This window comes from Mustela nivalis (genome assembly GCF_964662115.1).
Source record: "Mustela nivalis genome assembly, chromosome: 9".
Taxonomy (NCBI): domain Eukaryota; kingdom Metazoa; phylum Chordata; class Mammalia; order Carnivora; family Mustelidae; genus Mustela; species Mustela nivalis.
This window is the reverse complement of record NC_139028.1, coordinates 82,528,645-82,543,151: the sequence shown is the minus strand read 5'-3', so window position 1 is coordinate 82,543,151 and position 14,507 is coordinate 82,528,645. Positions and strand designations below refer to the sequence as shown.

The 14,507-nt window shown below is 39.6% G+C and overlaps 1 long non-coding RNA gene across 1 annotated transcript; it reads left to right on the top strand.

The window, feature by feature from the left end:
* The first annotated feature begins 3,601 nt into the window (after positions 1 to 3,601).
* LOC309841213 lies at positions 3,602 to 14,259 on the top strand. The gene is made up of 4 exons (XR_014299054.1): positions 3,602 to 3,736; positions 4,563 to 4,607; positions 5,437 to 5,541; positions 14,082 to 14,259. It is a non-coding gene; the product is annotated as an uncharacterized lncRNA (long non-coding RNA).
* Positions 14,260 to 14,507: the final 248 nt, after the last annotated feature.

The following is a 14,507-nucleotide window of genomic DNA, read 5'->3' as shown; positions in this document are numbered from 1 at the left end:
AGTGACACGTCACTTGGAGAGAACATTTATCTCAGCAGCAGTTGTTCCCAGTTTCTATTTTTTTCTACACCCAGAGGTGGTTTTATTGCTCGAGCTTAATCACACAACACCTGCCAGAGAGCGCCCCCTCCTAAGAGATCTCTGATCCCCTGCTCTGAAGGACTCACCCCGTCCAGTGTCCCGTGGTACCAGTCCAGCCTGGCAAAATTCCCCTCTTCGGAGATCCAGTTCCCAACTTGTGGGGTCCCTTCTCCAAACCTGTAGATTCTGACGGTTTCAGCTTCTTCCCCAACCTTATCATCAGGTAGAAGAGAATGAGTTTCTTTTGTGAGGCCCATGAGGATAGAACGGGAACTCACCGGTTGAAGTAACAGATTCCAACCATTAGAGATGCCAAAAAACGGAATGGACTGCACTGAATTTTCTACCCATTAATTTAATCAAAAGAAGAATCTGCCACAAAATTAACATATTGACAGGACTTAAAGTACAGGTGGGAGATGGGACAGGATGAAATACAAGGTTTTTTCCATTCGGTTGATTCTATGGGAAAATGTAACTATAACTACAATTACTGAGTAATTCCTCAGTTAGCAAGGAATTAACTCCCCAGTTCCTTACTTCTATTATTCTTAATGCTCATAAACAATGCTACTGTTGGAGAAAGTCACAGAAAGGATGTGACTGCAGACCCTGAAAACGTCAGAGGCTTCTCACCGCCCCCCGCCTTGTCCTTGGAATGTATGTTCTGCCTACTGCTTCCACTGTGGGGGCCATTTTCGAGGACAGAGCCCTGGTAGACTGAGGTGTGTTGTTGAGACAGTATGGACTTAATAGGTAACTAAACACAGTTAAGTCCTCTATTTAAACTTAGATTCAAGTTTATATAAACTTCACATTTACATAAAGTTTATAAAGTTTATGTAAACTTTATATAAACTTAGATTCAAACTTAAGATTCAAGTGGGCAGGTACAGAGATCTACTCCTCTTTTGAATGCCCAAGACAAGCCTCCTATGTAAGTTTTCTTGCATATTAAACCTGCCAACACCTACCAACATGGAGTGGTCTGCCTCTTTCCTCTGTCTCGCCTTGGCCCCCATGAACAGAGGTCAGTTTCAGATTTCACCTGGGAAATTCCTGAGTTTCTGAACCAATACCTATGTTATTAGGTATTATCATTTCCATTTCATAATTTAGAAAGGAGAATGGTAGCTGATATAAGATCATTAACGGCCAGGATCACCCAGTTTTCAAGTGAAGGTAGTGAAGGCAGAATGTGAACTCTCGTGAGTCCCACCATCTGCTTCCTAAAAAGCCTCGAGCCGCACCACTCTGAAGCATTCTGTTACAGCAAGTCTCAGGGTGCCTGAAGCCAGTGAATCATTGTTGAATCATTGTTTCATTTCAGCGTCAGTCCTTGTGGGTTGCTTTGCTTGTTTATATGTTTTGTTGAAAAAAGGAAGAGGAAAAGCATTGAATAGTGTTGAATGAAGAGTGATAACAACCTGACAATAGTTCCTTACTCATCAAACCCAGCAGTCCTACCCCCTGCCATGTAGACATGCTTGCTACCTCCTTCAGGAATACTCTGTCTTTAGCTACTGGATAACTCCTATCCACCCTTTAAAGTATAGCCCAGACACTTCCAGATGCACTTTCGGGTTCTGTCCTTAAGCTAATTTACCTGCTTTAGAGGTATTACATAAGCTAGGGGTGAATTACATAGCTAACAGGTGAATCCACTCGTGGAAGCATCATCCTGGGAAGGCAAAGGTAGATGAGAAAATCAGAAGAATGGAACCAATATTAGCAGCCAAGCTGGCTTCTCCACTGGTAAGGATCCTAGCATTACCTTGAAGGCTTCGTCCTTAAGACAGAATTTCTGCACAACATGTGGCCTATTACTACTCCCAACACACAGTTTTACTATTTCATCGTTTTTATATCTGGCTTTCCTTGAGTAATTCAGATTATTGATCTTTGTATTCCCAGGACCTAGCAAGATATAGAATAGTAAGTGTCCAAAACACATGTTCTTGAGGCAACAAGGGATAGTGGAGAAGCCACAGGATTTTAAGTCAGTTCCTGGGCAGTGATCACGAGCAAGATTACATAATTTTTCTAAGTTCTGTTCTTCCCAGAGAGGAGAGTTTCAGGAAGGAAGTGGTCAGTGGTTTCCAACACTAGCGGTGGACAAGATTATCTAATTTTTCTAAGCCTAACTCTTCCAAGAGAACTGGCGGCAGTTACTAACACTATGCAAAAGTCACCTGATAAAAAGTGTCCATTGAATTTAGCAGGATGGTCCACCAGTGACCACTTTGAAACAAGTACCAATGGGGGTAGTAAGCATTCAAGCAGGTTGCAGTGAGCCAAATATTGCACTGGATATAAGGAAGAGGACACGGAAGCCACAGACAACGCTCAGGGTTATTTACTGTAAATACAGGGGATGGACAAGTTACATCTAGCTGTTGTTCAAAGGGCTTTGGTTTATTAGTTTAATTAGGGGATGATTTGTAGCATAATGTATTTAACTGCTTAAAGAAAACAGAAAATGTAGTGAGGTTAGCAAGGGGAGGGAACAATCTACAGCACGACCCCTGAGGAGGCTCCTAGGAGGAAAATAGCATGGGAACAAAAATGAACAGATTTATTGTAGACAGAAAGAGAGGCAACAACTTTTTCGGTTTAGCAGAATACAGGGAAAAGGATAATGTGGATACAAACAAGGCAACAGACTTAGAGATGGTAAGGAAGTGAGGTAGCTCCTGGCCGGGCTTCTCCAAGCAATTGGTGGCAGAGCAGAGAGATCAAAGAGCACCGGCCCTGGAAAAGGACTTTGTGGGTTTAAGTCCCAGAATACCTTCTAATTGTGGTCACCTCTGCAAGGTATTTAACATACTAATGCCTGATTTCCCCCATGATAATAGCCATGCTCTTATTCTCCTGGTTGCTGTAAGGAATTCATGACACACGGAGCCAACAGTGCAGACCTGCGCTCTCCTGAAGCGTGAGCCGCCCTCGCTGTGTGAAGTAAGACTTGTGGGCTCAAAAGATTTCCACAGAGGAGACAGTTTGAAGGGAACACTGCGGGGTACAAAAACGAAAGAGCCAGGCAAACACTGAAGGGTGGGAAGCAGTGGTGAAAAGTCAGTTTAGTTGGGAATTGTGTACATGTCATTGGGGCGGTTCCCAAACCCCCTTCCCCACCTTCAGCCCAGGTGTTGACAGGGGGAAGGTAGAGAGCTGGATGGATCCAACAGACAGCGGTGAAGGAAGAACCATGAAGGGATGGAGCTGAGAACCCTGAGGACAGGCTGCAGTGAAGGGCCATGGAATCAAGCAAGATGTCTTGAGAAGTGAGGGGTTTCCAGGGAAGGAAGCCAGAGAGTTGGGAACTTAGAGCGATGGAAATGTATTCTGTGCTTGTTGAAGAATTGTGGTAACCTGCCAGCCTTAGTTCTTCTACAGGTGAGCTCAGGACAGCAAGAACTTGACCTTTCCCTGCAGGGGACTGGAAGACAGGGACAGGGCGGGGCGCATGCGGGTAGATAAAGAGAATTGTGATGGATGGGGCGGGGCTACGGGGCGGGGCTACTGGGCGGTGGGCAGTGACCCATCCAGTACCTGGTCTAGTCCCCCACTGCGTGCTGGGGGCACTCGGGGCCTCTGCATCTTAAGCAGCATGTGCCTGTGCTGTGCAGATGACGAAGCCATCCAAGTCAACCCCGTGAGTTTTCCAAGGCCCTAACCCTACCTCGGAGGCCCCTACCCTGAGCCCTGCACTAGGATTACTGGGACACTTGGGATTACGGTCGTTTGTGATCGTGGCCAATGAGGGTGGTTTGGGTGCCGAGGGTTGGGAATCCTGGGTGAAGTAGACAGACTAGATTCTGGACTGCAACAGACCCACCCAGGAGGAGGAAAAGCCCCCCTACCGGCCCCCCGCATCCTCTAGAAGCCAGGCACAATCATCTGTTGACTGACCCATTAATCTGCCCCAGAGGTGGATGGGGTTTACAGAGGTGGGGGGCGCAGTTTAAGTTTCCCAATATCGGGAAAGACAGGGAGGAGACTGCTTCTGGGTCTTGGGGTTGAACAACTGAATCAAACTGAAGGCAGGGGAAGGTATTTAAGGTACAATTTAGAAATTGCAGGAAGCTGTGGGAACCCTACAAACCAAACAGCCAAGATCCCTGTGTCTCAGAAAACCATACCACTTGCTGGGGTTCCTCAAGCTCCCCAAACACCAGCAGAAACATAATTATTTGATTTCTTGTACACCTTTTCCTTCCATGATAAATCTCAGTTCTCTATATGTTTCTATAATGTGGTTCAAGCCTGGTTCTTTTTTCCTCAAACAATTGCCATCCTTCCCCGTGACTTTTACCTTAATGTTCTCATTCTCTCCTGCCTCCTGTAGTTGAGATAATATGCATATATTACATAAATAAAAAACAGTAGCATAGGCTTCCTATTACAATAACTGGTATTTCTGTTTGCTCATGGTTTCTTATGGTTTGTTTTGTTTTAATTTAATTTTACATATTATGTAGGAAGGGCCAAGATGGCAACATCCTTCAGACGTCACTGCAAGGCAGGTAATGTTTAAATAAATAATTCTGGGTATTTCAAAATTGTAACTTTGTCTTTTTTATGTGTGGTGGTCCCTATATGATAGAACTTTTATTAGCTAGAAATTTCTGTGTTATCTTTCATGGAAATCTAGGATCTTGTGACTGCTATTAGAATAATGTGACTACTATTAAATGCTTTATATTCTTATTTTTTAATGTAATAGGAATTGAATGGCTAGATCATAGAGAAACCAATTTTTTCATAGTTATGAAGTAATACCACATAGTTCTCAAAGCAATTATACCATCTGCACTCCCACTGGAAGTGGATAAAAGTTTCTTTCATTCATATACTCTACACCCTAATACTCCATTATCTTCAAAGCATTCTAGTTTGAACCCTTAGGTCTCTTCCACTTATAGTTGCCATGTAATAGGGACATAAAAACCTCTGCTTCACATACGCAGCATTTAAGGGAACTAAAGAATGTGCACAAATTTTGTTTTCTTATTTCTACAAAGAAAATTCCTTTGGGGCTTTTAATTAACATTATTTTTTTAATATTTATTTTAAAATAAAAGTAAACATATATATCCATGAGCCTTAGATCCCGCAGTTGGTGAAGTGAGTAAATAGTCTCATTAGAAAACTCTAGAGACGCTCCAATGTGTTTTCTTCATCTATGAACCACATATTTGAAGAAAGATTTTTCCTACTTTTATGTAGCTATGTAAACCATATCCACTGATTGTGTTTATCTTTTTTTATTGACACTAACCAAAAATATAATAAGCATGTTGAATTTTTATGGTTTAAAAAGTATGATTTGTTTTCCTTTTAATTTTCCAAAAGTCCAGAGATAAACGTATTGAGAATATGAAGAACCTAAGGAAGGAGAAGAGGAGATTTACTAAACGGTTTGCAAGACCTGCTCCTCTTCCAGAGCCAGGACTCCTAGTAAGTACAATAGAGAGACTTCACTAAAATTAACAGGTCCTTAACTGCAAAAGACACCCTCATTTTTAATATATGTAGTACTCTAAGTTTTGTTTTTCCTCTTTCCTTTGAAAAATCTGTAATTGTAGTCTGGGAAATTACCTTAAAAGTCCTCCAATCAAATTCTCATTTATTATTAAAATCTTTCTCTCTCTCTCTCTCTTTTTTTGTCTGATAAACTGTACCTTATTGATGGTATGTGAGAAGGTGGGTCTCTCTTCTTCAGAGAGTCAGAGACGGATTCCAGGCCAGGAGAGTCTCAATGTGTTGGCAAATGAGTTAGGGCAAGGACTCCCTAGCAGCTGAGGGCTCCTCTCTCCCTCTTGTGCTTTCTCTAGGTTTGGGGACTCCTGCTCTTTGGCAGGCATGTGGACCATAAAGTCCAACCACCCACATGGCTGTAGCCAATTCATTGTTATACCCAGAAATGAGCTTTACAAAGTGTTCACTGAGAGTAATGCCAGCCTCAGCATCAAAGATGGAAGAGTGAGTGTCACTGTTAAAGTTGCAGGAGACAACCTGGTCAGTGTAGCCTAGAGTTTCATTGAGGGGACCTTCTGATGCCTGCTTTACCACCTTCTCCCGAGAGCTTTCTCCAGGCAGCAGATCAGATCCATAACTAACACACTGGGGGTGGAGGCATGGAAGACCATGCCAGTGAGCTTCCCGTTCAGCTCAGCAATGGCCTTGCCCATAGCCCTAGCAATACCAACAGAAGCAGGAATGATGTTCTGAGTAGCCCTTCGGCCATCATACTACAGCTTCCCAGAGAGCTCATCCACAGTCTTTTAGATGGCAGTGATGGCATGGAATGTGGTCTTAAGTCTCTCCACAATGTCAAAGTTGTCATGGATGACCTTGGCCAAAGGGGCCAAGCAGTTGTGATGCAGAAGGCATTGATGATAATCTTCAGGAAGTTGTCATACTTCTCATGTTTCACACCCATCACAAACATGGGAGCATTAGCAAAAGGGATAGGGATAATTACCTTCTTCTCTCCACTCTTCAAGTGAGCCTCAGCCTTCTCCATGGTGGTGAAGACACCAATGTACTCCACAACATATTCAACAAGAACATCACCCCATTTGATGTCAGTGGGCTTTTGCTCCTGCAAGATGGAGATGACATGATGGGTTTCTAGGTCTAAGTCTCAGTCTTGACTGTGACATTGGATTTGTCAGGGTAGAATCATACTGGAACATGCAGACCATGTAGCTGTGATCAATGAAAGGGTCATGAGTGGTGACAATATCCAGTTTTTCAGAGTTAAAAGCAGCCCTGATGACCAGGAACCCATTATGTCCATCCATTTACTTTAACCTTTGCCATTGTGTCTCAGGGACCTGGGTGGCACTGAACAAAAAGATGTGGCTGGGTTTTGAATGGGGAGGAGGGTAGAGCCTATTTAAATCTCCTTTCCAACAGTCTCCTGGAGATGATGTGGTTTAATGGAAAGAGCATGATCTGAGGAAACCACATTATTCTGGTTTCCAGTTTTTGCTTTACCATATATGATCTTGACTGCCCCAAATCATTATTTGAATCTTTTGGATTATATTACTTGGAAAATAAATCTCTTGGCAAATAGTTATTCAGCCTAGGCTTAATAACTTGCAACATCATAAAAGTCTACACCAATCACAGCTTATTGCCTCTCTGCACATCTTTTATTTATTTATTTATTTAAATTTTAGTTAACATACAGTGCAATATTGTTTTCAGGAATAGAACTCAGGGTTTCTCTACTTACATACAACACTCAGTGCTCATCATAACAAGTGCCCTCTTTAATACCCATTGCCCATCTAGCCCCTCCCATACATTCATCTGTTTTGTTTCTTAAATTCCACATATGAGTGAAATCATATGGTATTTGTCTTTGACTAACTTATTTCGCTTAGCATAATACACTCTAGCTCCATCCACATCATTGCAAATAACAAAACCTTATTTTTTTGAATACACACACACACACACACCACATCATCTTTATCCATTTCTCTCTTGAGGGACATTGGGGCTCTCTCCTCATTTTGGCTATCATTAATAATGCTGCTGTGAACATCAGGGTGCATGTGCCCCTTTGAATCTATATTTTTATATCCTTTGGGTAAATACCTAATAGTGAAATTGCTGGATTATAAGGTAGCTCTATTTTGAATTTTTTGAGGAACCTCCATACTGTTCTATAGAGTGGTTGTACCAGTTTACATTCCCACCAACAGTCATCTTTGCATCTCTTTGGCATGGATTTAAAAGTGCTTCCAAATAACCTGTCATATGGCCTCCATGAGACTTTTATATGTAGTGTTAATTATATTTCTTGTAGCCAAACATAAATCCAATGGCCCTCCCTTTTAAAGGCTTTCAGATATTTGAGGAAAACTACTATCTTCCTTCATATTCAGCTTTTCCTCAGGATGAAAATCCCCATTTTCCTCATCCATTCCTCTTTAACACTAGTAGTAAGTCCTGGCCTTATTTAGGCAATCTTCAGGATCAGAATTATATTTTATTATTAAAAGAGATTTGGAAAAAATTACATTTCCAGTAATCAAGATTTTTTTCTGTTGGTTTTGTTTTTGAAAGAAAGTATTTTAGGGGCGCCTGGGTGGCTCAGTGGCTGCTGCCTTTGGCTCGGGTCATGATCTCAGGGTCCTGGGATCGAGCCCCGCATCGGGCTCCCCGCTCCGCAGGAAGCCTGCTTCCCTCTCTCTCTCTCTCTGCCTGCCTCTCTGCCTACTTGTGATCTCCGTCTTTCAAATAAATAAATAAAATCTTTAAAAAAAAAAAAAAGAAAATATTTTATAAGCACAATTAATGAACAGCTATGGCAGGTAGGAATTGTTAACTTTAGCTCCTTATCAGAGAAACTCAACTTTAGTGGCTTAACCAAATAGAAGTATATTTTTTCTCCAAAGAAAAGCTCCTGACCTAGAACTAAAGCTGATGTGATGGTTCCAAAAATCACTAAAGTAGTTCCAGGTTCCGGGGCGCCTGGGTGGTTCAGTGGGTTAAAGCCTCTGCCTTCGGCTCAGGTCATGATCCCAGGGTCCTGGGATTGAGCCCCGCATCAGGCTCTCTGCTCAACGGGGAGCCTGCTTCCTCCTCTCTCTCTACCTGCCTCTCAGCCTACTTGTAATCTCTGCCTGTCAAATAAATAAATAAAATCTTAAAAAAAAAAAAAAGTTCCAGGTTCCCTCCATCGTTATGATCTTTTCAAACTTTTCACATGACTTTCATCCTCATGGTCTCAAGAGGCTTCTACAATAGTAGATGTGTCTACATTCCAATAGAAAACAGTACAGAACTAAGGACAAAAAGTATATGCCAGCAGCTAAGTCAACACCCATTTTATCAGGAAAAGAGCCTCCTTCATATATGTATATAAGAAATAAATATATAAAATATATTTATAAATAAAGTCTTGGTTGTGGTAATGGTCTCAAGTTGTACACGTGCCAAAATACTTTAAAATGTTCACTTTATTGTTATTGTTTTAAAGATTTTATTTATTTATTTGAGAGAGAGAGAGAGAAAGTGGGGAGGGAGAGAGGGAGATGCAGGCTCCCTGCTGAGCAAGGAGCATGGAGCCCTGGAATCATGACCTGAGGCGAAGGTGGAAGTGTAACTGACTGAGACATCCAGGCACCCCTAAAATATGCATGTTGAATATGCACAATTTATTGTATGTCAACGATACTTCAATAAAGCAGATAATATATATGTATTTATATGTTACATTGGGTTTACTCAGAGTTGTGTAATTCTGTTAGTTTTGACAAAGCATAATGTCCACAACAGTTACAGAATAGTTTCACTGCACAAACATCCTATGTGTTCCACCTATTCATCCCTCCTCCTTTCCTCCTCACCTGCCTCAAGCCACTAGCAATCACAATTTTTTTTAAAGATTTTATTTATTTATTTGAGGGAGCACATGCGAGTGTGAGCGAGCGTGTGCACAAGTGGGGGAGGGGTTCAAACACATGTGCACAAGTGGGGGAGGGATTCAAAGGGAGAAGCAGACTCCCTGCTGAGCTGGGAGCCTGCCCTGGGGCTCTATCCCAGGACCTGGAGATCATGACCTGAGCTGAAGGCAGACCCTTAGCCAACTGAGTCACCAAGGTGCAATCCCCCCCCCTTTTTTTTGCAATCATTTAAGTTTTTACTGTCTCTATAGTTTTACCTTTTCCAGAATGTCATATAGTTGGAATCTTACAGGATGTAACCTTTCAGATTGGCTTCTTCCACTCAGCAATATGCATTTCATGGCTTAATAACCCATTTTTTTTTATCACTGAATAATATTCCATTATATGGATGTATCACAGTTTATTCATGTACCTATTGAAAGACACCATCGTTGGTTCCAATTTTTAGTAATCATGAATTAAGCTGCTATAAATATTGGTGCACAGGTTTTTGCATGAACATAAATTTTCAGCTAATTTGGGTAAATTAAATACAATTGCTGGATAATATGGTAAAATATGTTCAGTTTTATAAGAAACTGGAAAATTGTCTTCCAAAGTAGCTGTATAATTTTGGAGCTCCACCAACAATGAATGAGAGTTCCTGTTGTTCCATCTCCTTGCTAACCTTTGATATGATCAGTGTTTCGGATTTTAGCCATTTCGACAGGTGTATAGTGACAACTCATTGTTTTCATTTGCAATTCCATATTAACATATACTATTGAAAATATTTTCATATGTTCATCTGCTCTCTGTATAACTTCTTTGGCACAGTGTCTGTTTCAATATTTTGCTCACTTTTTAATTGAAGTCATTTTCTCATGAGTTTTAACAACCATTTGTATACTTTGTATACCAGTTCTTTATAAGATATGCATTTTTGTAAATATTTTCCCCTAGTCTCTGCCTTTTTAAATTCTTCTAAAAGTGTCTTTCCCAGAGTAGAGGTTTTTGATTTTAATGAAGTCTAATGTATTAACTATTTCTTTCATGGAACATGCCTTTGGTATTGTATCTAAAAACTCCCAAGATCACATAGACTTTTGTCTTGCGTTATCTTAAGAGTTTTACAGTTTTGCATTACATTATCCATCTGTTCTTGCATCTTGCCCACTTTTCCATTAGAGCCCTTAGCATACTGATAATAATTATTTTAAATTCCCAGTTTGATCATTCCCAAATCTCTGCTATACCTGAGTCTGAATCTGATGCTTCCTTTGTCTCTTCAGACTGCTTTTACTTTTTAGCATGTCTTCTGTTTTTGATGTTAAGAGCCAGACATGATATACTGAGTAAGTTAGAAACTGAGATAGATAAACCTTTAGAGTAGGTTTTGTGTATACCTGGCTAGGATTTAGGCTGTGTTGTCTGTTTGTTGTAGCTGCGGCATACGAGATAAAAATTTACTCTGTATTTTTGTGTCTCTTCTTGTATTTTATTTCCCCTAGAGCCTCTTAAATAAGATCTGAGGCTTGTAGTTCTTTAAGCTAACTTCCCTGATGTTATATAGAAGCCTTATTCTTTGGTGGTAAGTTGTTGTGGAGGGGAGCATTTTATAGACCTATGAATAGATCTCAGTCTTTTAGAGAGCCTGTGTCCCTAGGACATGATTTTCCCAACAACTACTTAGCTACCCTTACCCTTAAGTGAAACAGGAAGGCTACAGGGGACTGGAGTTGCGTATTTCCCTCTGCTAGGTAGGAAGAGTCTGGATTTGGCTATTTTCCTTCCCTACATCAGTAAGGGATTAATAAAACCCAAATTGGTTGTGATAAAATAGTTTCCCTTGACAGCATGACCTGTTGGAGGAGAGAGAGCTCAGGAGACTTTCATAATAGCTACTCTTCCTCTCCCACTGCTGGAAGCAAAAGATTTTCCCCCTAATTATCACAATAAGACCTGGGGGTACTTCTAGAGGTAAAACTCAAGGAATATGCAGGCCTTGCTAAGACAGATTCCCCCACCCTAAATCTGGAACCTTTAAGCTAATCCACAGTGAGTTTCAGCAATTCATTCATTAAAGTTTGAGTGTTCTGTTGGAACAGTATTGGCTCCAACAACATCATTTGTGTCTTGTTTGTCCCATGACCTCAATTCTCCAATGGATCTAAGAAAAGTTGTTGATTTTTACTTCAGCTTTTTTCTTGTGAGGATGGGACTGATGATTCCCAAGTTCTTTTACATGTCAGACTGGAAACCCCCACTTATATGTCTTTGCTCAAAACTGAGTCACTAGCCACCCAAAGCTGCAATATGTTTAAGTGGTGAAAAGCTGACCTGGCTTCTTTGTTGCTCTGAAGAGAATTAAGGTTCCATTAGTGTGGATGAAAGTACTTTCTTTTCTCAGGCTGTGATGGTCCTCCTCCTATAATTCACTCTCCTCCTTTAGTTTTGAAATAAATACAGATTATGAGTAACAGTTCCACTCTTCAGCTTTTTTTTTTTCCCCCTTCTGTTTTTCTTTGCCTAGTCAAGGGAGCCTATGCATTGCCACCCAGAAACTCAGGATCCTCAACCTTATAGTTACTGCACTGCCTTAAATATCTACAAAGTTCTTCCCTTGCAGATATGCTAGTGTTTGAAATACCACCCACATAATCATGGCCTCTGAGATATGCATTAAAATATGTCTGCACAACATATTTTACATCTATATAGTGATCCCTTAGTAAAGTATAATTATATGGGATGGGGGGAAGCAGTAATTCCCGAGACCACCCTTCTCTAAGGCAATTACCACCACTTCTGAGCCCTTTAAATTTTGAATCATTTCTACACATCAGTTTGGCTAATTTTGCTATCTCACTGCAAGTTCAGATATCTTGGGCCATCAATCTTCTCCCTTCATGACTTGCCCCTCAACACCAAACCATTTAGGATTCTTCCATTAAAAAGCTCCCCCCACCTTTTTCCTTGATTTACTAGATGGTTTTTATAGAAATGCCTACAGACTTGTTCTATATCAATGATCCAATGAACACACTTGAGCTTTCAGAGACAAAATATCTCCAAATAAATAAAAATATATAAAACAAAAGCATGATGTATGAGAAGCTGGAGTTCAGTCTAGTACTTAGTACCTTTTCTCCTTACTATAAGGATTCTTAGAATTGTCTTCAAAACAGCTAGATATTTTTGCCCTGGCAGTATTAGGCAGTCATGAGAGCTATGATATCCTATAAAAGAGAAAATAAACCCTTTGCCCAAGAAAGAACATCAAGGGACTCAAAGCCCCAAAGTACACACTATGCTAACAGGCTTCTCAGGACTCACCAAAGAGTAATAATAGCAAGGAGCTACTGTGAAAATCTTAATCTAGTGTTTCTTCTATATATTGACCAAGATGTATAGTGTATCATATTTAAGCTTGAACTCTCAGTGCTTCTCAAATGAGGTCAGGACCAATTTTGTGTGATTTGGTTTGGTTTGGTTCAGTTTAATTTTCAAACCACCGTGGACTGTCATTTTGTAACATATGATCAAAATGTCATAGCAGTATCAAATTATTATAAATGAACATAAATGCTCATTCTCAATTTGTCTAACTAATCTTGTTGTAAGGTGTAATGACTGTTAGGCTAGACTAAAACCAGACCACACAGAATAACATCTTTTTTTTTTCACTTTCTTCCCCTTACATCTTTTGCAAATTGTTGGGTTATAAGCAGCGCCCCTACTAAATACCCTCTTCTCTTTTTCTTTCTTCTTAAATTGTTTTTTTGCCTCAGGAAAAAGTATAACAACAGTATTTGTACAACTTAAATGACTTGAGATAAAGATAAAAACATGAGTCCATACATACAGGTAGTTTTCATATAGGAGTTGTGCCCGGTAGGACAGAGGATGTATGATTAGGCTAGAGCAACTAGTTGTAAAAATTTTGGAAAAGAATTTTTATTTTGATGTTTGTCTGCTTAAAGTCTCTATAACAAAGCTGTCTCCTAATTATTAATAATCATTATCATGGACATTAAAATAATCATGAAATATTATTTTATGGTTGAGTTCCTGCCAATACTGATATATATACCCTTTCTATATTTACTTAATTGTTGCTGTTGCTTACTTTAATTCAAGATTAAAAAATTCTCAACAGATACACATAGCATGCTTTCTTGGCCCACCACAGACCATAAGACTGGAAAAGAAAACCCCTATGTTTAAAAACTCTATCACATCCACAATGGTTAGAAGTGACTTTAACCCTTTCTTCCCTGTTATTTTTGGTTTCTACAAATTCTTCCTGCTTGTGGTGTTTGTTATCTAACTCGGAGGAAAAAAAACACTTTATATCATATTCATATGAATTATTTCATAATATTGCTTTTCATATCTGGCTACTATCTGAATGTAATGTTGTGATAATTTAGAATAGCACTTTTAGCTCTTTATGAAATTCTTTTTGTGTAAGAAAGTCTACTCCCATTGATATCTTTCCCAGATAATTTATAACTTTGTATAAATTTTTCCTTATATACATTTCAATTGAACTTATTTTTCTTTATTACTTTAATTTTTTTCTAGTGGACATAAAGCTGGAGTCTGTGTGGAAGAAATCATGCCAGATGAAAATGTGCAGATTAATAACATCAAGTGGCATTTTTTAATTTGACTTCATTTGAAAAATAAAAGCCATACTCTGCCATTTCAACAAAATAAATGCAGTACAACCATCTAACATCCAAGCCAGAGGGTCTAGAATTTTCTTAAATAACTTAACTCATTATCACTTTCTTTTCTATGGTAAATTTGAGATCTGCTACTTTTCAACAAACAATTATACAGGCCTTTAAAAATTATATACTCCTCTTTAAATTTTTGCAATTAAATTTATGACTTATCTAAAAGTTTAGAATTATACTTTAATAATAGGGGAAGTGCCCCTAACTTGGGAGCAGCCAAATATATAAATCAGTTAATAACAAACTTAAAGAAATTCATTGATAATAA